This window comes from Lissotriton vulgaris, chromosome 1_1 (assembly GCF_964263255.1).
Source record: "Lissotriton vulgaris chromosome 1_1, aLisVul1.2, whole genome shotgun sequence".
NCBI lineage: Eukaryota > Metazoa > Chordata > Amphibia > Caudata > Salamandridae > Lissotriton > Lissotriton vulgaris.
Genome location: NC_141685.1, coordinates 446,531,662 through 446,557,154, shown reverse-complemented (window position 1 = coordinate 446,557,154; position 25,493 = coordinate 446,531,662).

Sequence of the window (25,493 nt, the reverse complement as noted above, 5' to 3'; positions counted from 1 at the left end):
CAGCAGTGGCACTTAACGCAATATATGCCGTTCCAAATTATTCAAAAGTTAGAGAAAAATCTCCTCCTTACCTGCCTATATAAATTGCAATTTATATATATTCCAAACAATTAAAATGTTTTGGCCAAACAAACAAAGAGTGCCAAGTTCTGAATCGACCAAATGGTCTCTGAACGGCGAACACCAGAAGGAATCTCAATCGAGGACCGGCACCACCTGGAGGGTCAGGTCGGGAGAAGTAGAAAAACACCTTGGCTGCCAAGACACGGGCCTCTTCAAGCAGTGATCATCCGCAGCGAGATTCCAATCCTCCGTGAAGACCACTCCGTCGGTCATCCGAGTCGCTGATGAGCCCCAAGGGTTGGGCGCCAATTTTGAAGAAGTAGGCCTCAGCAAGGTGCTAGGGGTTCGCCCTTCTATGCACACAAGTACTCAGACCAATAAATAGAAGTTGGCACGGAAGCTGAAATATCAAAGAAAATAGTTTAATAAACCTCATGAGTTGGAACTACATTCACACAACACCCTTCTGTAGTGTATGAAGTAGCACTAGGAGTAGAAGAACTGTGGGTCTTTTATACCTACACAGGAGCTCGAAAGGAGGTTGTACAAGTACACATAGGAAGAGTTACATACATTGATGGTCATACAAAGAATGCACAGTCAACAAAGAAGGAGGGGCAATGAGTAGCTGACTTCAGTTAAAACAGCCTGACAGTAACAGACTAGAGCTGGTGCATGGGCAGCTACAGACTCTTCCGAGCATGGGCAGAGTTGCAGGGGCGCAGTATAGCCAGTTCTTGAGCAAAGCACAAGGGCAAGCAACAGCGAAGAAGGAAGGAGCACATGGCGAGCACATGGTCAGTCAAGATGGCTGCTGGAACCAATATGGCTTCAGCTTAATGTTAACAGTGATCTCTGCCAAATTTCCACAACCTCTCCTGCCCGTCACTTCTCCTGCCGTCACCTCTCCTGCCTAATCACCTCTCCTTTCCTGTCGCCTCTCCTATCCCATCACTGCTCCTGCCCTGTCACCTCTCCTGCTCCATCACATCTCCTGCCCCGTCACCACACCTGCTCCATCACTTCTCCTGCCCTGTTCACTTCTCCCGTCCGTTCACCGCTCCTGCCTGGTCACCACCCCTGCTCATGCCTAATCACCGCTCCTGCCCGTCACTTCTCCTGCCCGGTCACCTCTCCTGTCCCATCACCTCTCCTTTCCTGTCGCCGCTCCTGCCCCCTCACTTCTCCTGCCCTGTCACTTCTCCTGCCCCGTCACTTCTCTTGCCCCGTTCACTGCTCCCATCCGTTCACCGCTACTGCCTGGTCACCACTCCTGCTCATGGCTAATCACCACTCCTGTCCCGTCGCTTCTCCAGCCCCATCACCTCTCCTGCCCCGTCACCTCTCCTGCCCATCACTTCATCTGGTGGTCATCTCTCCTGCCCAATCATCTCTCCTGTCCTGTCGCCTCTCCTGTCCCTTCACTGCACTTGCCCCGCCACTCCTCCTGCCCTGTCACTCACAGTGAACAACATTGGCAAATTACACAATGCTGCAAGTCCTCCACCGTACTCTGGGTAAAGCTCCTCTGATTCACTAACTATGTTCTACTGGCTCCAAGTGAGTCACTGGCCTCCAAGCCACTCACTTACACATAATATGCTAAAGGCAGACGGCTCATTGTCATTCGAAAGGGGATGATCAATCTCAGTCAGAATGACAATGGGACAGTCCACAGTCTGTGCAAGCTCAGTGAGGTGCTGCTGCAGCCTCTGGAGTTCAGCAGAGAAGTGCGAGCTGGCCCCGGAGAACTTTAATCTCTTGGGGCTTCTCGCAGGGGAACAGCACAGCTCGCTGTAATTAATCTCCAAAATTACGGACAAAAGGCTTCCGTAAAAGGAATTATTATGTTCAACGGACATCACACCAAAATGAGGGACGGTCCGTGAAATTTACGGACGGTTTGCCACCCTAATTCCATTGGTGGTACATGGGTATTTCAATGCTACCAGCTCTGGTTTTTGACACAAAGGCAGACCTACAAAGATTGTAAGCCTTGGCTGTCCGTCAGAAAACCATGGCTCCTAGAAGGAGGTATAAAACAGGAGAATATTTTTATTTCTGTTTACATTTCACATCCCATTTGCGGAATATTAAAAAAATTGTCAAAGCATAGTGTTTTGTATGGGAAGGGTATGTTTCCTGTAAAAAACCTATGCTAGACATAACATACACAACTGTGCACTAGGGCACAAATATGTGTGTATACATATGTAGGAAAGTAAGTTTCTGTTGCAGTAACCCCCCACTTTTTGCCAGACTACTGATGCACTTTTTCTTTGTGTGCCCTGGGTCCCTGCCAATCAGGTTCCTAGGGCCTGTGTTCTTTCCCCAAAACTAACCTAATTGACATCTCTGGCCACATGTCAGCCCCTGGTAAATGACACCACAGGTACCCAGGGCGCTGTGACCAGAGAAGACCTCTAAGGGCTGCAGCACTTATTGTGCCACCCTTGGAGGCCCTGTACCCTGACACTCAAACACTGCCTTTGCAGGCTGCGTGTCTTGGTGCAGAACAAAGTGAAGAGCCGACATGGCACACATCCCTGTGTGCCATGCCCACAAACCACTGTCCTGTCACTGTCCTGGCATACATCAGTCATCCCTCTAGCTGGCTGCCCTATGCCAGTGGTGAGTGTACAGGTGGATGAGCCCTGTACTCCTACAGTGCCAAAGTCCCTTCCTGGGCACTCTAAGTGCAGTGCTGCCATTAAGAGTATATGGTGTTGGGAGTTTGTCATTACAAACTCCACAGCACCATAATGTCTACACTGAAGACTAGGAAGTTTGATATCAAACTTCTCAGCACATTAAACCCACACTGATGCCAGTGTGGGATTTAATGTAAACAGAGGGCATCTTAGAGATGGCCCCTGAAACTCGACCAACTCCTAGTGACCTGACTGAGTGGCTGCTTATGCTGCCACCACCAGACATGTTTCTGGACCCCTGGGTCGAGAGCTTGCTGCTCTAGGAGGCCTGAAACAATGCACATCCTGGGACGAGGTGCCAAGCCTCCTCCCCCATGATGGGCAGGGTTCACGAAGTGGAAGCTTCAAAGGCATGCCGACTTTGTGAGCCTCTCCAGACCATTTTCTGCTTTCAGCAACTGGTCCCCACTGATTCTACACCCCACTTTGGGTGGGAGAACCGGCGGGAAAAACAAGAGAGGAAGAGAGGTGTGCCTGCCTCTGCCAACCCCATCCCTAAGGTGGGGGAGGCGAGGTGAAGCACAACCTCAAGTCCCCACCATCTTGAGGATGGGGGACCCAGCCAACCAGGGACAGGCTCCTGCCCCCTCCCACTGGAGAGTGGCAGAATAGGGCGGTGCTCACCCAAGGAAGGGACCCATTGGTCCCTGCCCTTTACCTACCTGTAACACCCCTAAATTTTGTATTTAGGGGCACCCTGAACCTTCCTTCCTCAGATCCAGCAACAAGAAGAAAAGAAGAGAAGAAGAAGGACGAGAAGTCGTGCAGTGCTAACAAAAGGACGACGCCCACTGACTTGGCTCCAGCCCTACAAGCCTGTCTCCCCTTGAACCTGCTCCTGCGAAACCCCGGCGTGTCCAGCAACTTCACAAACCCCGGAGGACCTGCCTACACTTTCAAGACTGTTTCCCCCGTTGAACGCCGGACGTGTTAAAACAACAGATTCTGATGCCAGCCAGAAACTGCGAATCTATCCCACTCTGCACACGCTCAACCCAGCCTGAAGCCTCCAGATGACATTTGCAGCCTCAATTCAGAGGACCCCCTCTACCGCGACCAGAGCGGGAAAGAAAATCCGACATCCAAAGGCACCCCTGCACCCGACGCCCCACGGCCCTGTGTGCTCAACCCAGCGGTGCCTATCCAACCCTCTACATTCCAACTTACCATTCGAAGTGGTGGTCGTTCCTGGAAAATCCTCATCCCCGAGCCTGCAGTGTTTCTTTGTCCTAGAGAATCTCCATTGAAATCAACAGCCACACGACCTCAAACCAGCCCCCTGCACCCCGCCGCCTAATGCCGCTGAGGGTGCACCTTTGGTGCTACTTTGGCCCCCAACCTGCCCTGAGCTTAACCCTAGGAGCTTTGCTCCCACAACCCCGCGGCCTGCTTGCCAGCCACCACCAACCAGAGTCCTCCTCTCCTCTGTAGGACAACATTGGGCCTCAGCACTCAGCAACCTGCCGCCCTAGTGCAGCTGAGGGTGCAACAACAGTGCATCACTGATGCTGGGAAACTCCTGAGTCTAACCCCAGAACCCTGACTCCAAAGACCGAATACTTACCTCGAAACTGATAACCCGTTTTTCCTCATAAGATAACATTGACACTTTTTCTCCCAAAAAGTTTTTAAGTGTCGACTTTTGAATACTAAGAATATTCTTTAAAAATCGCACAAATAACCTACAGAACTTTTCTAAACTGTTTGCAGGAAAGGTCCTAGTGCTGAATATAGGTATCCGCACTGAGTAGGAAAAGTAATGTAGAAGTAACTTACCTATGAATTGAATTTCCTTCTATAGGATAACATTGGTGGTTCTTTGTGAAAAAGTTTTAAAGTGTCAACTTTTGAAATACAAGAATATTCTTTAAAAATCGTACATCTAACTAACACACATTTTCTCAACTGTTTTCAGGAAATGTCCCAGTGCTGAAAATAGGATCCAGCACTGTGCTAGAAAAAGTAATCTGAAAAGTAATTAACTGCATTTTACTTAAAAAGCCTATTGATTCCTATGTACTGAGTCTTCTAAGTTTGTGCATTGCATAGCAACCCCTGTAAACTCGAATTGGTACAAAGTCCTAATGTATTTTGAAAGTATTCAACAACAGCATCTTATATCTGAAAAGTATTTTTATGCTTACCTGAACCAGGCTTGCTTGGTTCTAGAAATAAAACAACAGTATATATATATATATATATATATATATATATATATATATATATATATATATATATTTTTTTTTTTTAAAACCTTTATTATGTAAAGAAAGAGACAGTTACAGACCTACAACCACGGAGGCTGGTCAGTCGCACACAACAATATCAACTTCAAAATACACAGCTCTTCAGCCGACAACCCGGGGGTACGGCAGCGATATCTTGTGATCTTATAAAAGCATGTGGTATAAATAGGATTAGTGAAAGGTTTCACATTTTATATTTTATATAAATAAACAACAAACAAGACATAAAAAAGATCGAGGCATTACTGTGTGATAGATTGGCTGTCCCTTATGGTAGTGGGAGACGGGTGAAAGACATGCTACAATATGAAAGAGGAGAAATACTGGGGAGGGGAGGGGGGGACCTAGGGGCAAAACAATACAATGCAATCAACAAAAGCTAAGCATTGGGAACGCACAGTCAAGGGAGAAGAAGCGGATCTGGAATGTCGGTGAATGGGGGGGTGCAAATCTCTCCACGATACGCATTCCATTGACCCCAGACCCTACCCCATTTCTTAGGTCTGCCACGGGAGACATACACAGTTTTTTCCCTAAACATGGACCAGTCCATGTTTTCTTTCCATGCTAGGAGTGATGGCGGCCTCTGAGAACCCCACAGCTGGGCTATATCTCGTTTAGCAACCGTATTACCCAATGTGACCCATTGAGTTTCAGCAACAGTACAGTCATTCGGCTCCCAAACATTCAACAGACAGCGTCTGGCCTCAGGCAATAACACAACACCCGTCACCTCACCCATAACCGCATGCACTCGGCGCCAAAGTGTCGCCACCTCCGGACATTCCCAGAAGATATGCAAAAATGTAGCCAACATACCACATCCACGCCTACACAACCCATCCACAGAGAAACCCATATGCACCAGTCACGGGCCCGTGACATACACCCAATGCAATATTTTAAGTTGCACCAGCCTAAGGCGTGCCGGAATCGCGACCTCCTTGGGGGAAGATATCGCTGCCTGCCAGTCTTCATCGTCCAGTTCTAGCCCGTCACTGGTCCAAGCATTCCTCAATTGTAGAAGGAGATCCGAGCGATCGTTGATCAGTTTCTTATAGATAAGAGATATAGTGCTGTCGGGGACATATCCGTCAAGCACTCTATCCTCAAGAGGAGAGGACTCCGGGATCGTAGTACCAGCCGGGAAAACCGAGTTAAGCGCATGGCTGACTTGAAGGTACCGGTAATATTCCCTATCGCTCAGTTTATATTCCAGCTGGAGCACCTCAAAGGTCTTAACTGTGCCCTTGGCCCAAAGGTCACCCACCCTGCTGATACCGATGAGATCCCATCTGTCAAAACCCTTCGACGTCCACAGGCCACCTAGCGCTTCCGCAGCGTACAGTGGGGTCGATTTCGCAGTTTATCTGTCCATCCCGTGGCGGCGGTCGCACTACCCCAGACACGCACCGCAACAGCAGTAGGGCCCGTAAGGTGCTTCCGGTCAGCTCTAGAATAGAGCGCTCGATTGTAATCCCCCCCGGGCAGTTGCCATCTGTCCATCTCAAACGAGGGGTTCGGGACAGGGCCGTACATAGCGTGGTTCACAGCACTCAACTGGGAGGTCCAGTAATAGCGCTTGATGTCGGGCAACGTGATACCTCCATCATACCATGGCAAAGTCAATTTCGCCAATGCGATACGCGGTCGCCCACCCCACATCAACTTCCTCTGCAAGCCCTCAATCTCCCGAAAATAGCTAGCAGGTACCAAATCAAGTGTATTTTGAATGGCATACAGGAAGCTGGGGAGAGACATCATTTTGAACAGGGCCGCCCTTCCCAAAGGGGAGAGTGGCAAGCCACACCACTCCGCAACATCCGACCGAAGCCGGGAAAGCGGAGGCAACAAATTCTGCTCATAGCGGGCTTTGGGGTCCAGTGAAATGTAGATCCCCAAGTATTTAAAGCCAACTCTAGAAACCGGTATCGGACAGATGCGGGGGAGAGGAGGCACATCGTCCGTAAGTGGATAAATACAGGACTTGGCCCAGTTAATGACCAAACCGGAATTCCTCCCAAAAGAGCGTAGCACATCAAACAGGACACCCAACAACTTACGAGGAGAGGTAAGATACAACAATATATCATCGGCATAGAGCGATATCCGGTCCTCGAAGTCAGGCGACCAACGGATGCCCTTAAGCGACGGTTCCCAACGTAGCCATGCAGCCAGGGGCTCAAGGGCAAGCGCAAAGAGGAGAGGTGACAAGGGGCACCCTTGTCTCGTTCCGCGTCCGAGGGGGGAGGGCGCGAAAGCCCTGCCATTAACCACCACCTGTGCCAGCGGCTGCTCATACAAAAGCTTAATCCACCCAATGAATTTAGGGCCAAGACCAAACTTAGCAAGGGCAGCCCACAAATATGGCCACTCCACCGTGTCGAAGGCCATCGAGGCATCAAGGGAAACTAAGATGGCCGGCTCTCCAAGAGACCCCGCCCTTGCTAAAACACCATGGAGGCGACGTAAATTGAGCGCGGTGTTACAGTGGGGTATAAATCCAGATTGGTCCGGATGGATCAAGTCAGCAATAACCGTAATCAGCCGAATTTTGGGCTCAACATTCAAAAGCGAAATCGGTCGATACGCTGAGCAATGATCACGGGGCTTGCCATCTTTGTGGATGACCACAATAGATGCCAATCTCTGATCTCGGGGAAGAGATCCGAGATCTCGCGATGACAGGAACATCCGACGGAGATACGGTGCCATTTTGTCGGGGCATAGTTTGTATAATTCCACCGGTATCCCATTCGGGCCCGAGGCCTTCCCGGAACGAAGTGAACGGTTAGCGAGCGCTACTTCATCGGTGGAAAAATCCGCCTCCATAAGCTCCTTGTCCGAATCCGACAGGCTAGGCAGCGCGATATCTCAAAGCAATAAATGCAAATCCTCTTCCGGACTATCAGAGACCGGCGCATACACCGCCTGAAAGTGCTGGGCAAATACTTGGACTATATCAATCGGGTCCACGACACGCATACCATCCATCCGTTCAACAACAGGCACCACCCGGTTCAATCTATCTTTTTTGTCCAACCATGCAATCAACTTTCCCACCTTATCACCAACATCATACAAACGTCCCTGTTGCTCACGGTGCATCGCCTTGGCCGCATCAGTGACCAGCGCCTTGTAGTCAGATTGTTTCAGGGCCAGAGAATGCACCACCTCCGGAATGACCCCGGACTCCATCCGCCTTTCTAAGTCAGTGATTTCATTTTCCAGATCCACCACCGCAGCATTCTTACGCCTCCTTTCGCTGGCAATGAGGGACTAGACTTGACCACGAATCACTGGCTTATAGGCCTCCCACAATGTAACAGGGGAGGGTACCGATCCCTCATTCTCAGCGAAATAGTAGTCCATACACTTCACCACCTCCGACCTGATCTTAGGATTACGAAGGTGCCAGGGGTTGATCGGAGCGATCCGGCCCTCGGCACCCAACTGTATTTCGACTATAAGCCAAAGCGGAGAGTGGTCAGAGATCCCCCTTGCCAAATGCCTAATTTCCCATACAGAGACCATCTGGGCCGCTGGCACAAGAATATAGTCCAATCTCGATAGACTCCTGTGGGCTCCCGAATAGAAAGTATATTGAAGCTGTCCAGGGTGCAGTTGCCTCCAACAATCGACTAGACCAAGCGTGTCCAGGAGCTTCCCGAGCCAAAGCTGTGCCGCAGGCAGGGCTCTTGGGGGGCTACGGTCTTCATCCCCACTAACTACAGAATTAAAATCGCCACCTACTACCAGTATACCGTCAGGGAACCCCAGGATCAATCACCCAAATCAGCAAATGTGGTGGCCTGCAGGCCAGGGGGGACATATACAGACAAAATGGAAATTTGTTTTCCCTTCCCACCGACCCGTAATAGCCGCATAGCCGAATAGCCGCAACACTACGTCATCTATCTCCAGGGGGAGGGAAGTTCTTACCAGGACCCCCACCCCTCTCGACCCGGAGGTAAACCCCGAGTGGGCCACCAAACGGTAGCCCGGTCTGTTCAGTGCGTGGCATGCATTTCCAACCAAGTGCGTCTCCTGGAGTAAAATCACCTCTGGGGCACAGCGTTTCAAATATTGCAATACAATTCCCCACTTTATCCTATCACCAAGACCGTTAACGTTCTAACTCAGCACCCTAAGTTCCCCCCCCCCATCCCCGCACTGGGCACCCAGCCCCCCCCCGCCCGGGAACAAGCACACAGAAGAAAAGACAGAACTTAGCGCAGCCTCGAACAAAACAAAAAGGAAAAGACCACCCAACCACCCCCAAGGAACCCTGAAAAACACCCCCCCCCCCCCACCCTGCACCCCTGCGTTAGACCAAAAAGCCAAAGTTTAGAAACAACAGTGGTCCCCAAGAGTATATAAATCCAAAGTCTGGTAAATAATAGTCCACAATGGGAACTATATTGGCCACTGTCCAGCCGGACAGGGTAGTTTATTTTTACAATGAGAAAAATAATGGGGTGTGGAAGGGCACAGTCCTGTACCGTTTCCAGGAACAAACAGGGGGAGTTTTTTAGGCAAGAAGGAGCATAGTTGGCCACTTATACTTCAGTAGACATTGAAAGTAGTGCCAATAAAAGTGCTAGACACAGCATGAATTATACATAATAGTAGGGCTGTGAAAACACTAAAAACAAGTCGACGTTTCGATCCCATATGCTCAATATTGCGGGACCATCATCAGGACTAACAATAAATACATTTGCTTGCCTGGTACAAGTTAAACACACAACCGCCCATATGGGTCGGGGAGTTTACAGGGATTTTAATAAATGGGTCCTCGTTTTGATATTGGAATTCGCCTGTATGGTACAGGTCGTACCGTTATGTCCACCTCAATTTTCGTTAGGGCAAAATTATCTCACGGAGGGGATCGGCCTGATAGGTCCGGTTATACTCAAAACGAGTCAAGGGGAGGCGATGCCTCCGCGGTGTCTCTGGTCCCTGGGTGCTCTGCCGGATCCATTTATTAAAATCCCTGTAAACTCCCCGACCCATATGGGCGGTTGTGTGTTTAACTTGTACCAGGCAAGCAAATGTATTTATTGTTAGTCCTGATGATGGTCCCGCAATATTGAGCATATGGGATCGAAACGTCGACTTGTTTTTAGTGTTTTCACAGCCCTACTATTATGTATAATTCATGCTGTGTCTAGCACTTTTATTGGCACTACTTTCAATGTCTACTGAAGTATAAGTGGCCAACTATGCTCCTTCTTGCCTAAAAAACTCCCCCTGTTTGTTCCTGGAAACGGTACAGGACTGTGCCCTTCCACACCCCATTATTTTTCTCATTGTAAAAATAAACTACCCTGTCCGGCTGGACAGTGGCCAATATAGTTCCCATTGTGGACTATTATTTACCAGACTTTGGATTTATATACTCTTGGGGACCACTGTTGTTTCTAAACTTTAGCTACCCACGGTCCCCGGATAACCGATTGGGTTCCCTTGTTGTTGTATACAGACCAAAAAGCCACCCCAACTTGCAGTGTGCCTGTCGCCCCATTAAACTAACCTACAAAAAGAGAGAGAAAGCCCCCAGAGGAGGAAGAAGAGGCCTGATTCCCCCCACCCCCCGGGTATCCACATTATAAAGCAAGACTAATATAAAGCCACTGCTATAAGTCCATAGTAACCGGTTCGCCGATGCAGACTCACTATTCCTGTTCAGCCAGGCCCCCCTCGGCACCTCTCGAGCTCTCGCTGTCGGTGCGGTTTGATGGCAATGTATCCAACCAGTCACTGACCACTTCGGGGCGATCAAAGAAAAACGCCCGCTCCGCATACTCGATCCTCAGTCGGGCTGGAAAAAGCATGGCATACTTCAGTCGTCTCTTCACTCCGGTGAAACCCATGCGTTGCTTCTGCACCGCCTGGGTGAAGTCTGGATAGAAACTGACTGAGGCATTGTCAAATTTAGTGGGACCTGTAGTACGTGAGGCTTGCAGGATAGCGTCCCGGTCTCGAAAATTAAAGATCCTGGTGATGATAGGCCTTGGTGCGGCCCCCAGCTTGGGCTTCCCACCGGGAACTCTATGTGCTCGCTCCACGGTAAAAAGGTTGCTGAGGCCCTTAGGGACAAGATGTTTCAGGACCAGATCCTCCACCAGAAGGTCCGTGGATACATCTGCAGAGCTCTCCGGAACCCCCATGATGCGGACGTTATTGCGCCTGGCACGGCTCTCGAAATCCTCCAGCCGGCGGGCAAACTGGTCGTTGGAGGTACGGAGAGAGCGAACCTCAGCCTGGAGGTCCGAGACATCAGTGGTCAAGCTCGCAGTTTTGATGTCCAGGGACTTGACCCGTTCATTCGTCTTACCCAGGTCCGCCTAATGAGGTTAACCTCGATCGCCACCGTGTCGATCTTCGCAGCGAGGGTTTCATATTGTTGGCCCATAGCCGTCCGAACACTGGTGATGGCGCCCATGATGTCCTTCAGTGTCGGCTCCTCCGTTGAAGGAGTACCATCTCCAGTCCCCTCAAGAGCCTTGCTCGCTCCACCTGGGGATCCTTTTGGGCGAGTGTAGCGCTCTATGGTTTGAGTTTGAATAACACCGCCATGATGCGTGCCCTTGGTGTTCCGCTTCTTGGCATCTGCTTTGCCCGCCATAGTGGGCGATGAACTCCCACGGAGCCAGTGGGATCTGGTCAAAATGATCTCGCTCTCGATGATCCTTAGGGGCAAAAGGGCTAAGATCCCAAGCAAGCGTAGGATCTGTCGCAGGAACGAGAAGTCAACTGGGGCGGCCGTAGAGCGCCGTCAACAATGACCCAAAGCGAAACCGAAAGTACCACAGGGGCTGTGGGCATGTCACACTGGCCGTTGTTGTTGAGTTGCCACCTGGGTACCTCAGGGACTCAAGTCCAAGGATGGTCTACGATGTAGGCCGCAAACTTCAGGATGCAGCAAGTCCGGTTTCGGCGTCCGATTTAATTTCCGAAAAAAGTTCTCAGGATCAGCAGGGCATAAGCAATAAGTACCCGTCGTTCGAATCAGGATTTGTGGCAGGATAGATGCGGGAGGCGATGAGGGTCTCAGGAGCCCTTTGCTCACGCGTCCATCTTGGAACCGCGCGAAGCTCCTCCCTAACAACAGTATATTTGTTTATACAAAAACAATTGGCCTAGAGTTTGGTTCCTGAGTGTGTGAATTCATTTGCTGACTGAGTGTGTACATCAAATGCTTAACATTATCCTCTGATACTGCCTTACTGCTCGACCAAGCTACCACTTTGGAGAGTAAGGTTCTATTTAACTTTAACCTCTGCCTACCTCTGGAGACCCTGGGACTCTATACACACTGTACCTCACTTTGGTGCAGTATATATAGAGCCAGTTTTCTACAACATGTCAACATTTCATAACATGAAAGTGGGAGATTTTGAAAAACAAATCAGGGGAATATGTTTTCCTCATTGACTTCTATTGAACCAGAGGCAATTTCAGTTGGGATGAAGCTAAACAAAGCTATTTTTGGCTTCGAAAATTGGGAGTCTCCTGCCTGAATCATGTCTGTTGACATGTATATGTGTTTAATGGTGGGCTGCCAGTGTGCGCACCAGTGCAGGGGAAGAGAGCAAGAGCAGGTCATATTTAATAAATATGGCTCTGCGCTGCTTTCTCCAACAGGTACAATGCAGCACAGCTGCTTTTGTTGCTTCACTGAATTACAGTTTCATTTAATAAATCTGCCACATGGTGTTGTTACCTGGCACAGAAAGCAGACAGAGAGAGCACTGGTGGGCATTCATAGCTGAGAGCTGCAAAATGCACGAAGCGGCAGAGAGACAAAGGGGCAGATTTACTAATAATTTCTACAGATTAGCAATCAAAGTTGCTGCACTACATGAGATGGAGCGAGAAGGACAGAACCATATCTACTAAGATTTGGCACTGTTGCTCTCTTCCCAAGTGAGTGAACACTTCTTGGCTGCCCAGCACCATGCAGGATCTGTGGTAACAGTAACAAACCAATTTCGTCATTCACAATATTACACACACTGCCCTAACAGGAATGAACACCTTGAAGTAAAAGTATTTCTCAATGCGAGTGGTCGCGACCTGCCCCAACCGCCCGTGATGAGAAATCTCACCGGGAGGAGGTCTAGCGGGTAATTTTTTCTTGCAAGCGCTCCCCATTTTACTGTTGGCGAGCCGCTTTAGAGGAAAAACAGCACGTCACTTCGGCGAGTTTTTCGGAACTCCGCTGGAGTGTAGAATGGGGAAAACTCTGCGAACTCTGCTGGCGGAGCGGAATTCTTCATCCAATTTTAGTGACAAGTAGACACTCGTCCCAGACTAATGTTGCTCCAGGTGTTATGTCTATGTCTTTACAGAATGACTTGACGCTTTAACGGTATTTAGAGATAAGATATGATGTCATCTACATCAAATGGCAGACATGACAATGATTCTGCATACATCAGGAAATATGGCAACTTCCATTGTCTGAAATGGAGAAAATGGCGACTTCCATTACCTAAGATGGATTTAGGCCTCCATAAAATGGAGTCGGACTTTATGGTCTTTACATCAGAAAGAGTAGTAAAGAATGTCCTTTAAGGGAGGTCTAGGGAGGAGCATGCGTGCATGTCCCTTGGTCTCGAACAGTCCTTTTCCATTACACAAATTCTCTTCCTAGATTGAGAGAAAATCCTGACAAGTGGTACACTCAGATAGAGCAGATATTTACCATTTCTAAGTTCTTGTGAGAGGACTTAGATGTGCTTTTCGAGCTAGCAGCCCCAAAGGATCTATAGGCAGATTGCAAGAGAGCTGTGGATTGGGCGACACAGGAACACCCTAGAGTAGCGAACACAAATGCACCATCGACATTGGTTAAAACTAAATATAGTGCATTCATTGCTCCCCTTAAGACTAAGATTCCACAAAAGGAAATTAGTTGGACCAAGATTTTCCGAACATCCTAAGAGCCCAAAGAATAAACACTTGCATACTTTGATAGATTTATGCAGTTGTATCGGGAACATAGCGATGTGAATGTCCCATTTGGAGACAAAATGGGAGGGTATCTTGCCTCATTTGAGCAAGGACTGGAAAAATCAGCAATCAGATCATACAAGGTGTCCTCTACTGGCAAAGCAATCCTGTAGATGAAATAATTGCAGTATGCAAAGTATTGCAACATGTTAAATGTTAAACAGAGAGGGCTGAAGGAAAGGTTTACGGTCACCCAGAACCAATGAGCCCAGAACGGAGGCCTGAAGTGGTTAAAAACACATAGTCCATAGTTAGACCTTGATACTAGTACAATCAATCAATTAATCAATCAATCAATTCAATTAATCAATCAATCAATCAATCAGAGCTTTTATACAGCGTGCTACTCACCCAAGAGGGTCTCGAGGCGCTGGGGGGGGGGAAGAAGGGGGGGAGTGTGCTGCTACTGCTCGAACAGCCAGGTCTTGAGTAGCCTCCTGAAGGTAAGTAGGTCCCGGATCTGCAGCAGTTGGATGGGGAGAGTGTTCTAGGTCTTTGCAGCGAGGTAGGAGAACGATCTGCCGCCGGAGGTTGCTCTTCGGATGCAGGGGATCGTTGTGAGTGCTAGGTCGGTGGAGCAGAGTTGGTGGTTCGGGCTGTAGAAGGTGAGTCGATTGTTGAGGTATGCTGGTCCGGTGTTGTGGAGCGAGTGAGGAGCTTTAAGGTGATACTTTTGTTGACGGGGAGCCAGTGCAGGTTTCTTAGGTGGGGTGTAATGTGGCGGTGGCGCTGGGATGCTCAAGGGTTACTACGCGCTCTACATAAACCTTAAATAAATAAATTAAATAAATCAAGCGTGCTGAGGCGTTCTGTATGCGTTGTAGACGTTTTAGGAGTTTGGTTGAGGTTCCTGCGTAGATGGCGTTTCCGTAGTCCAGTCTGCTGCTGACGAGGGCTTTGGTGACCGCTCTTCTTGTTTCGATGGGGATCCATCTGTAGATCTTGTGGTGCATGCGGAGGGTGTTGAAACAGGAGGATGAGACGGCATTGACTTGTTTAGTCATGGAGAGAGTGGAGCCGAGGATGAACTCCAGGTTGCGTGCATTGTCGGTGGGTGTCGGTGCTGCTCCCAGGGAGGTCGGCCACCAGGAGTCGTCCCAGGCTGAGGGTGTAAAGCCAAGGATGAGGACCTTCGTTTTGTCAGAGTTCAGCTTCAGGCGGCTGTTCTTCATCTATTCGGCGACGGCCTTCATTCCTTCGTGGAGGTTGGTTTTAGCGGTGACGGGGTCCTTGGTGAGGGATAGGATCAGCTGGGTGTTGTCGGTGTAGGAGATGATGTTGAGGTTGTGTAGTTGGGCTACGTGGGTGAGAGGTGCCATGTAGACTTTGAACAGTGTCGGGCTGAGGGAGTATCCTTGGGGTACGCCGTAGATGATCTCGGAGGCTTTGGATCGGAAAGGCGGGAGGCGAACACTCTGGGTTCTGTCGGAGAGGAAGGAGCTGGTCCATTCCAGAGCCTTGGTTCGGATCCCTGCATTGTGGAGGTGGGTTCGTAGGGTGCAGTGGCAAACTGTGTTAAAGGCGGCTGAGAGGTCCAGGAGGATGAGGGCTGCGGTTTCACCGTTGTCCAGCAGGGCCCTGATGTCGTCAATGGCGGCAATGTGGGCGGTTCAGTGCTGTTGTTGCTGCGGAACCCGGACTGGGATGGGTCAATGATGTTGTTCTCCTCGAGGCGGCGGGTCAGTTGTCTGTTGACGATCTTCTCAATGACCTTCGCCGGGAACGGGAGCAAGGAGATGGGCCAGAAGTTCTTGAGGTCTGTCGGATTCGCCTTGGGTTTCTTGAGGAGGGCGTTGATCTCAGCGTGCTTCCAGCTCTCTGGGACAGTTGCGGTCTCGAAGGAGGTGTTGATGACCTTGCGACGATGGGGTGCGATGGTGGTGTTGACTTTGTTGAAGATGTGGTGCGGGCAGGGGTCGGACGGGGAGCCGGAGTGGATGGTGCTCATGACTCTGATGGTGTCGTCGTCATTCACGTTGGTCCAGGCGAGCAGGGGGTTGATGTGGATGTTGGCTGGAGGGTTTGAAGTGTTGATGGCTGTCAGGTCTCGTTGTTGAAGCTGTCGTGGATGTTTGCGATCTTGCGGTGGATTAAGCATGCATGGAGTCTCCATGTCTTATGGAGGAAACACCCAAGAAATGGGAAGGGAACGAGGAAGTATGTCAGGAACCATTATAAGTGCTTTAAAGAAGGTTACCCCTTGTCACATATGCAACAAGGCCGGCCACTGGAGGCAGGAGTGCTGCTATAATCCTGACCAAGGAATGGTTGATGCTTGAGCCTCAAATGTTGTGATGCAGGGAGAACTTTCCTCAGTACCAAAACCTCCTATGATAACCTCAAGAATTCAGAAGCCAGGTTATCTCCAAAATCCCATTGTGCCTATACAGATTCAAAGAGGGAATCCCCATTTCCAACCCACTTATTGCGCTCAGCACAGTCCATTTTCATCCCAGTCTGCTCCAATTCCTAAAGTGTTTGAAAGTTCCATGGAGTTCGAAATGGCCCAGAGATGCACCTGAGAGGGGAGGAAGAGTGCATGCTTGGCACAATCTCAGGAGTGGCTCAGACTAGCCCATATGTTGATGGAGAGGTCAATGGGCACCCAATGCCTTTTCTGATAGACACAGGAGTCACCTGTTCAACTGTTAGAACGGTCGAGATCCAGAACCTACCCCAAGTTCAAGTAGCTGGCATCACAAATCAGCAATTTATGAATCAGGTCACAACCTGGAGCATCATCAGTTTGTTATGTGTGATTCGAGTCCTGTGAATTATTTGGGGAGGGCTCTACTCTAAAATTAATTGTGAAATATATTGCATACCAGACACAGCAGCTTTTAAAACTCAAGCAGGTAATGTTGAGTTCAAACTGTAAGCTTCAGAATCTGTAGTCAGATTATACTCTAGCCTTACCAAAGAAGACTTACATTGAGATCTGAAGTAATCAGTCAGAGAAAATGTGCGGGATTTTACAGGAAAGGAGATTGGGTTAATTAAGGGTGCCAAACCACTAAAGATAACCCTCAGGTTCATTGCCGTTTTCCTCTGACACGCCTTACAAACTTTCTCTAGAAGTCATTGTACGAATAACTCCTGGCATCGAAAGTATGATACAGCAGGGCATTCTGAAGGAGATCATTGGGAGTCGATATAATTCTGCGATTATGGCCTTGCAAAAAAAAAATAAAAAAATGGAGGATAGCTCAGGGGTTAAGAAAAATTAATCCAATAGTCCTTCCAAGCTATCCCGTGGTACCAAATCCTGCTGTAATCCTGTTCCAAATTCTCCCAGAAGTGGAATGGTTCACGCTCATTGACCTCTGTTAGGCATTCTTTTCTTTCCCCCTTCACAAAGAGAGCTGGTTTCTCTTTGCATTCAGATTCCAAGAGAAATCTCTCTTGTGGTGTTACGCTCCTCAGGAATATACATAGAGCTCATCATATTTCAGCCAGATACTCAAGAAAAATTAAGAGACCCCACAGTTACCAGGCAGTTCATCTCTAGTCAAATACATCGATGACCTATTAGTCACGAAGATCACAAAAGAAGCTTGAGGCAAGAAACTATCGCCCTACTCATCCATCTCACTGAGAATGGGCATACGGGTTCCCCTAAGAAGTTACAATACTGTCAGAAGGAAGTCAAGTATCTGGGACATCAAATTGAGAAGGGAGGTAGAAGCGTGTCCCATAAGTGCATTAACACAGTCCTTAAGATGAAGTTTCCAACCACACAGAGAGAAGTGAGAACGTTTTTGGGCATGGTTAGCTATTGGTGACAGTGGATCTCAAATTTTTCATTTGTGGCAAAGTCTTTACTGATGCTGACATACACTGATGTCAATGACCCAGCACTAAGGGATGACAAGAGCATGGAATTCTTCCAGGAACTTAAAAACTTATTTTGCAGTGCACCCGCTCTTGGAATGCCAGGCTACACCAATGAGTTTATAAACGTTTGCCAAGAGCGAGATAGATGTGTTTAATCTGTGTTGACACAGACCCACAAAGATGCCAAACAACTAGTTTTCCACTTCTCTGCAACTCTAGCTGCAACATTGCCTAGTTGTCTTAAGGTAATTACAGAGGTCAGCCTAAGCATTCAGGAAGTGGAAGTAATAGTGATGTGCCACCCTCTCATTGTTATGGTGCCACATTCCCTTGAGATACTTATGACTCACAACCACAACCAGCATTTGGCGTGTAGCTGCTTAACCCGCTAAAAGAGAACTATTTTGGCTGCAGATAATGTTTCTTTAAGGAGGTGTCATACACTAAATCCTGCTTCTTTATTGCCCTCCCCAGACGAAGGTGAGGAAAGTGAGTTTGGTCATGACTGTGTAAGTATATGTGTTATGCACAAAGCAGAGACTAGACATATTGGATGACCCCCTCCTCGAATCTGACCACACCATATTTGTTGATGGCCTTTGTTTAAGAGACAGATGAAGCATTTTAAGAGCTGCATATGCTATTTGCACCCTGAGTGGGTCTGTGGAAGTATCCGTCCAGTGCCATGTAGTTTGCGGACAAGTAGCTGATTGCCCTTACTAGAGCCTGTTACACTTCAGAAGGCTCACGAGTCACCATTTACACTGATAGCCGGTATGGATTCTGCGTTGTGTATGGCTTTGGCCAATTGTGGTGACAGAGAGCATTCAGGGCCTTTGCTGGTTCTCAGTTTAAAAATGGAATGTAAGTTTCAAACGGGGAACAGCCTTTATAACGCGGGTATTACCACGCGCTACCATTACAACGCTGCTATTACAATGCAAGTCGTTACAACGACTTGCGGTGGAGGCGCTGTTGGATAGGGAATAGTTTAATTTTCTATTCCAACACCTTCCCTACTGTAACATGGGCTGGAGTTGGAATAGAAAATGAAACTATTCCACTATCCAGCGCTTACAGCGCAAGTCGTTGTAACGACTTGCTTTGTAAAAACAGAGTTGTAATGGCACGCGTGGTAAAAGCCCATGTTGTAATACCATACAACCGTTTCAAACTTGATGGATGCCCTTCAGTTACTAAAAGAAATTGCAGGGGTGAAGTATGCTCGACACAAGAGTAGTCATGACTTAATCACTAGAGGCAAACGCTATGCAGATGAGCTTGCTTGAAATTGCTCTCTTGAGTCCAGCACACTCCACATAGATGAACCATGCAGTATTAAGGGAGAACCAGTTTCAAACATGCTGTTAAACACTGTGCAAACTTTCAGTGAGCTGAGGGAATTGCAGCATATTGCTCCTGGATTCAAAAAGGCTAGATTGGAAAGAATGGGATGTGTGAAGGATGCTAGTGACATCTTGGTATAAATTGAGGGAAAGCCAGTGCTTCAGGATTCAGTGTTGCCAGCAATGGTGAGACCCATGCATGGGGTGTCACATGTGGGCTGTGACGGGATAGTGATGACAGTTAGGGAGTACGGGCATAATCCACACTTTTGTACAATGGAAGAAAACCTGTGCCAGCCATGTGCGACTTGCCAGAAGCAAAATGTGGGCAAGAAGTCTGTAGGGACCATGAGCCACATAGGGAAGTCTAATGGTCTCTTCAACTGTCCCCAGGCTGATTTGTGGAGGTGCCCCAATATACTCGTGATTGTATGCCTATTCTCCTGTTTGGTGGAGGCATATCCCACCAGGAGATGTGGCAGTCTGACTGTTACCAAACTACTTCTGTGAGAATTGATCTAGTGTTTTGGGATGCCAGTTCATCTTTAATCAGTTCAAGGAAGCCACTTCAAGAATGAGGTGATGTAGTTGATCTGTATGGCTTTAGGGATGGATCAAAGATTCCATTGCAGCAATAGACCAGAATCTTCACTCATAGTTGAAAGACTAAGGGCCCGATTCCGATGCATTGGGAACAGCATCGGAATTGCCCGTTCAGATTCCTTTCCAACTGAGCCATTTCGATGGGCTCGGTCGGAAGGGAATCCAAATCGATTTTCTGAATGGCTTTAAATGGCCTTGGAGAGCTCGTCTGCCATTGGGAAAGCCTGCAGCAATCCCTCAGCAGGCTCTTTCCGGCCGAGGGATTATGATGGCAGCTTCCCAACTGTCTTTCTGTGCTGGCCTTTCCGACACAGAAAGGCATTGGGAATCTGTCTTTGGGGGCACCCAGCAGGGCCCACATGGGTTGGCGGCCTAGGAGCCACCTATGGTGCCCCCCTGTTGATCCCTGCACTCCGTGGCAGGCACCTTGAGGTGCCTGCCATGGGGTGCAGGGATGAACTGCACCTCTGCTCTTTGCAATGAGAGCATGCATTCCATTTGGAATGCATGCTCCCATGGTAAAGCATAGGCATGCAACCGAACAGGGTTCAGTCGCATCCTACTTCCTGGGCTGGAACCGACAACAGGGGATTGGTCGGCTCCAGTTCCAAACCGATATCGGACAGACTCCATTCCGTCCGACATCGGAATCAGGCCTTAAATGGGACAATTAATGCAAAATATGTATTTATGGGCTACTACACATACTTATCATTTCCCAAGGTTTTAAAAACAAGCGGATTAACGTGAGTATATAATGAAATTCCTAACCCCTGTGCTACTAACCAAAGCATGCAAGACCTAACTTGCAAAATTAGCAAGAATTAGAGAATTTTTGTAGCTGAATTAAATGAAAGAATAAGGTAAGATGTAGGGAAGAGGCGCAAGAGCAAGAGCATTAACCCAGAACATCCTGCTGGAAAGGGTAAAGCGAATTTAGAGGATTTGTCCCCAAGGTTGAGCATTGATGTTGCCAAAAAAGGAACTTTGTATATGATAACGGGAACCGGAATGGATTGAGACTTTTGAGGTAGTGGGTTGGAGCGAACGAGATCGTAGCTATCTAGTTACTGGAATAATTTTTGCTGAATTAGAGGTAAGTATTAAAGGTATATATTACGTTTGTTGTAAGTCATTTTATTTCTAGTTGCCACACAATTGGGTAGATGGTTGCTACACAGCTCTAGCCTTTCCAAGAATCAGTCACATCAATGGCATAGATCTTCTACTCGATCGCCATGTAAAGCAAAGGAGTCTCTGCTTTAAATAGATTCTCAGCTATATTTTTGGAGCTCTAATACCCTCAGTGGGATTAGCGCTAAGTGATGTTAATATTAGGAAATGGTCAACCTTATTGGATAGGCTTGCCACTAATACCGCAGGTGTCATAAATATTATTAATAAAGAATTGCTTGCTATGTGAGCCATGATAATATAAAATTGTCTCGCTTTCGACATACTTTTCGCAAAAGAAGGCAGAGTTTGCACTGCAATTAATGCTAGAGAATGTTGTGCTTACGTTCCTAAAATAAATAATCAGCTTAATAGTTATGTCGTCAATATCACCAACATTACATATGAACTAACTGAATTAGAAGAAACAGGTGCTTAGGAAGGAATACGTTCTATATTTGGGTACATTGAAAATGGATTTGCCAAGATAGGTGAATTATTAGGAAGTATAGGTGGAGGAGTACTAAAATTACATGTGACACCTCTTTTGGTCATACTAATTTGCATTGCATGTGTGCTTTTCTTCCTAAAACTTTGCAAAGGAATTTCATCAAATTGTGGGGTAAAATGTGGGACAAGTAAGCAGTCAGCAACAAGCAGAAGGAAAGAGAAAGAGGGTTGATTTAAATGTCAGAGATACAGAGCAAACTTTATGATACCATGAAAGAATTGGAAGAATCCAAGCAGAAGAATCTTAAAATGAGTACAACTGTGTTGTAACAAATACATGACTGTGATGATTTAAGAATCATTAAAGGGGTGTTGTGGGATCTGATTTTGATGGTAGTGTTTATTTGTAGTCCACCAGAAATCAAGTTCACACTAACTTAAGTCAAATAGCGTTTTCTTCCATTTCGGATATGACATTATGATGTATCACATGATCACTGTTGTTGTTATTTTCCTTGCAATAATGAAGAATAGTGGGCTTACATTGAAAGATTGAGACTTTCCCAGTCACGTTGAATATGATGCAAGAATAGTGGGCTTACACTGAAAGATTGAGACTTTCCCAGTCACGTTGAATATGATGCAAGAATAGTGGGCTTACACTGAAAGATTGAGACTTTCCCAGTCACGTTGAATATGATGCACCAAATCAAGAACAAGCTCGCTGTCTCAGGCAAAGTGGCATACTATATATCAAGTCATGTCACCTGAATAGACTCTGGGACATCTGAATCAAATGTAGAAAAATTATGAGAGAATCTTCAAATGTATTCTGTAGCAAATTGTTTCTTCTTGCTTTTTTGCCATTTGTGCATACCTTGCGAACCACGTATTGGTGTAGTGAACGTATGAAATCCTTTGTCCAAAGTCCTATAAAAAGACCTGCATTTCTGTTTGGGAGCTCCCACTTTTTTCATTTCTTAGAAGGTGAATCTATGCTGGATTTTCTGTAGAACTTTACACTTTATGATTTATATGCCTATAAGCTTAATTTACCTATTATCCAGCCTATGTATTTCTGTACTTATAATTTTGAATAAACTTTAAAACTTTGGCTCTTGTCTGTCATTTTTATTGAGAAAGTCTACCGTTGTATTCTAATGTATGAAATTTAATAAAGTAGAGACCATTCCATTGGGGAGCACCAAAATCCGATAGGGACTACACCGCTCCCCGATGAACATGCCCCTACTTTATTAAATATCATACATTAGAGTAAAACTGTAGACATTCTCAATAAGAATGAGGTTTGGGCACTGACACACACCTTTATCCTTTAGTGCAAAGGTGTGTGCATGGTGTCTAAAATAGGCTTTATACTTGAAGGATAGACTTCCTGTACAAAATACTATGCTCAGACACACTTAAAAACCTTTCTTCCTTTGAACATGTGCTGTACAGTTCAACAGACTTGCAAATGTTGAAATATTTCGAGAAATAAAATCTCCTAATTTGTACCTGCCTCAAGGAGGCATAATTATTTTGAACAATGCACTGTATATCATTGTTATTAGACAGTGCTTTGCATCACAAATCTTGGGTGGTAGTGTGGGAACACCAATGCACCATAGGCAACTTTTCACTGCAAAAAACATAATTGGAAAATCCCAAATCATCACATTGCACCACTTTTAATCACTTTGGTGACTTTGCACAAACATAAATTGTTGACAAAATTGCCTCAAAATGCCATGTCTGTCTGTGATGCACCCCACTAACAGGAATGTTGAAGTCTTCTGGCCTACCTTTGACTAGAATCCTCCACAAGTCCCCTGCTTGTCAGGATCAGATATAAAAAGATTCATGATGTAGAACTTTAGAGGCTGTCTTTGCTATTTATGACGTCATTATTAGTAAAGTGGCTCAATGTGCGATTTGTGAGCAGCGTGGCTCATACATGGCAATTTTGACTCGGCTTAGCCAGTTGTTACAAAGTTGACTTGAGTGAACAACGTTCATCAAATCCCAGTGCTCTAATTTCTGTGATCCCTGTCAAATCATTTTACCTACTTGAGTCTCAACACAGTAATTTGACAAAAGTAGAGGCACTGATATAAGGATTAAATGTGATTATATAAGTGGCAAATTGTACAATCATAGGCGAATAATAACACTGATTATATGCAGCACTTGGAAGAACTATTTTATTTATTTATTTTTATTTATATAAGTGTTATATAGCGCTAGCTAGACCCGTAGGTGTCAGAGTGCTTTACATGGTCATGGTAGAATACAGTAATACAGGCATGCAATGAACATATGAGTCAGTCGTTCAATGGACAAATGGTACCCATCAAAGGTGCTAGTAGAGTGACCAACACTAGAAACACAATTTGAGAGGATCTAAAAGTCAGAAAAGCACAAAAAGCACAAAAACAAAGAAAAAGCAAACCGACGTTTTAGACAGAGGGTCTAGGTCTGATCAAGCGTTACTTTACTAAGATCCATAGACTAGAAGTTAAAGTATTTGTTGAGGAGTAGGAGTTTCAGGTTTCTCTTGAAACAAGGGAAGGAAGGGTTGCATCAAAGGTCACACAGTAGGGAGTTCCCTATGCTTGGAGCATTTTCAGAGAAAGAGCACACCTTGGTTGCTGTCTTTTTTAGAATGGGAAGTCGGAGCAGAAGAGCATTGGAGCTTCTCAATGTTCTAGTGGTTCCTGCTTTTGTCATCTTATTTTCTAAGTAGTTAGGTGTATGAGAGTGTAGGGCTTTGTGGGTGATACATGCAGTCTTGTAGGTATATCTTCCTTCAATAGGAAGCCAGTTGAGGCTCTTGAGTGCATGAGTGATGTGCTCAAACCATTTAACATCTGAGATGAGCCGGGCTGCCATGTTAAGAACTGATCACAGGGGGGCGAGGCGAGTTTTAGGTGTCCCAGTGAGTGTGGTATTACCATAGTCTAGTTTAGAGAGGTTTTTAAGCGTGTACAGTGCTCCTTTTGCTGTATTCTTCATGTGCTTTTTCATTGACATGGTGTTACACGAAGCCAAGGGATTTTGCAGAGTTTGATAAAGTAAGAGAGCACTTTAAAGCATTTAGGTTGATGGGCCATTCATGTATAAGAAGGTGGTTATTTTTAGGGGAGAAAAGAATAACTTCTGTCTTGATGGGATTTAGCTTTAAGTGATTTGCGTACAACCAGGATTGTAATTTGTTCAGTGTGTCGGTGAGATGTCGAATGTCACTGGGTGATTTGATTTTGTAGTAAAGTTGGGTGTCATCAGCATATAGGTGGTATTTGATCTCTGCCTGTTTCAAGATGACCGTTAAGGGTTCCATAAAGAGATTGAAAAGGGAGGGGGATAGAATTGAACTCTGAGGCACGCCAAGATTGATCCGAGTGGGTTTAGACAGGCAAGAGTTGATTTTGATTTGTTGTAAGCTGTATTGAACATAGGACGAGTACCATTTTAGTACACAGTGCCATTCAAACCGAAACGCAACTTCAAAGACTCAAGTGGGACTAGAATAAGTAGACAGGCGTCACCCTTGTCTAAGGTTCTGTGGATGTCATCGGATATGTTCAGCATGGCCGTTTTTGTACAACAGCCTTTCCTAAACCCGGATTGGAAAGTGTCAAGGAGGGAACATTTTCGTCTATGATGATTAAGTTGCTCTATGACACATTTTTCCAAAGTCTTGGCAAGGAACGGGAAGTTGGAGATAGGTCTGAGATTGTTGTCAGCCCTGATATTTTTGGGGATGGGTGTGATTTGTCCTAGTTGGAGCGAGATCGGCACACAACCCGTGGTGAGAGATGAGTTGATGATGAGAGCACAGAATGGGCCAATGATGTGGTTGAGATTTTTCGCCATCGTGGATGGGAGGGGATCATTGGTGTGGGACATTGGTTTTGGATTTATTATTATATTGAAGACTTCCTTTTCAGACAAGGGTTTGAAGTCTGACCAGCGGGTGTTGTTTTTCAGTTTAGCAAGATTCATCAAGTTGTTGGTTATTATCATGGTCGTTCGGTCTGAACGAG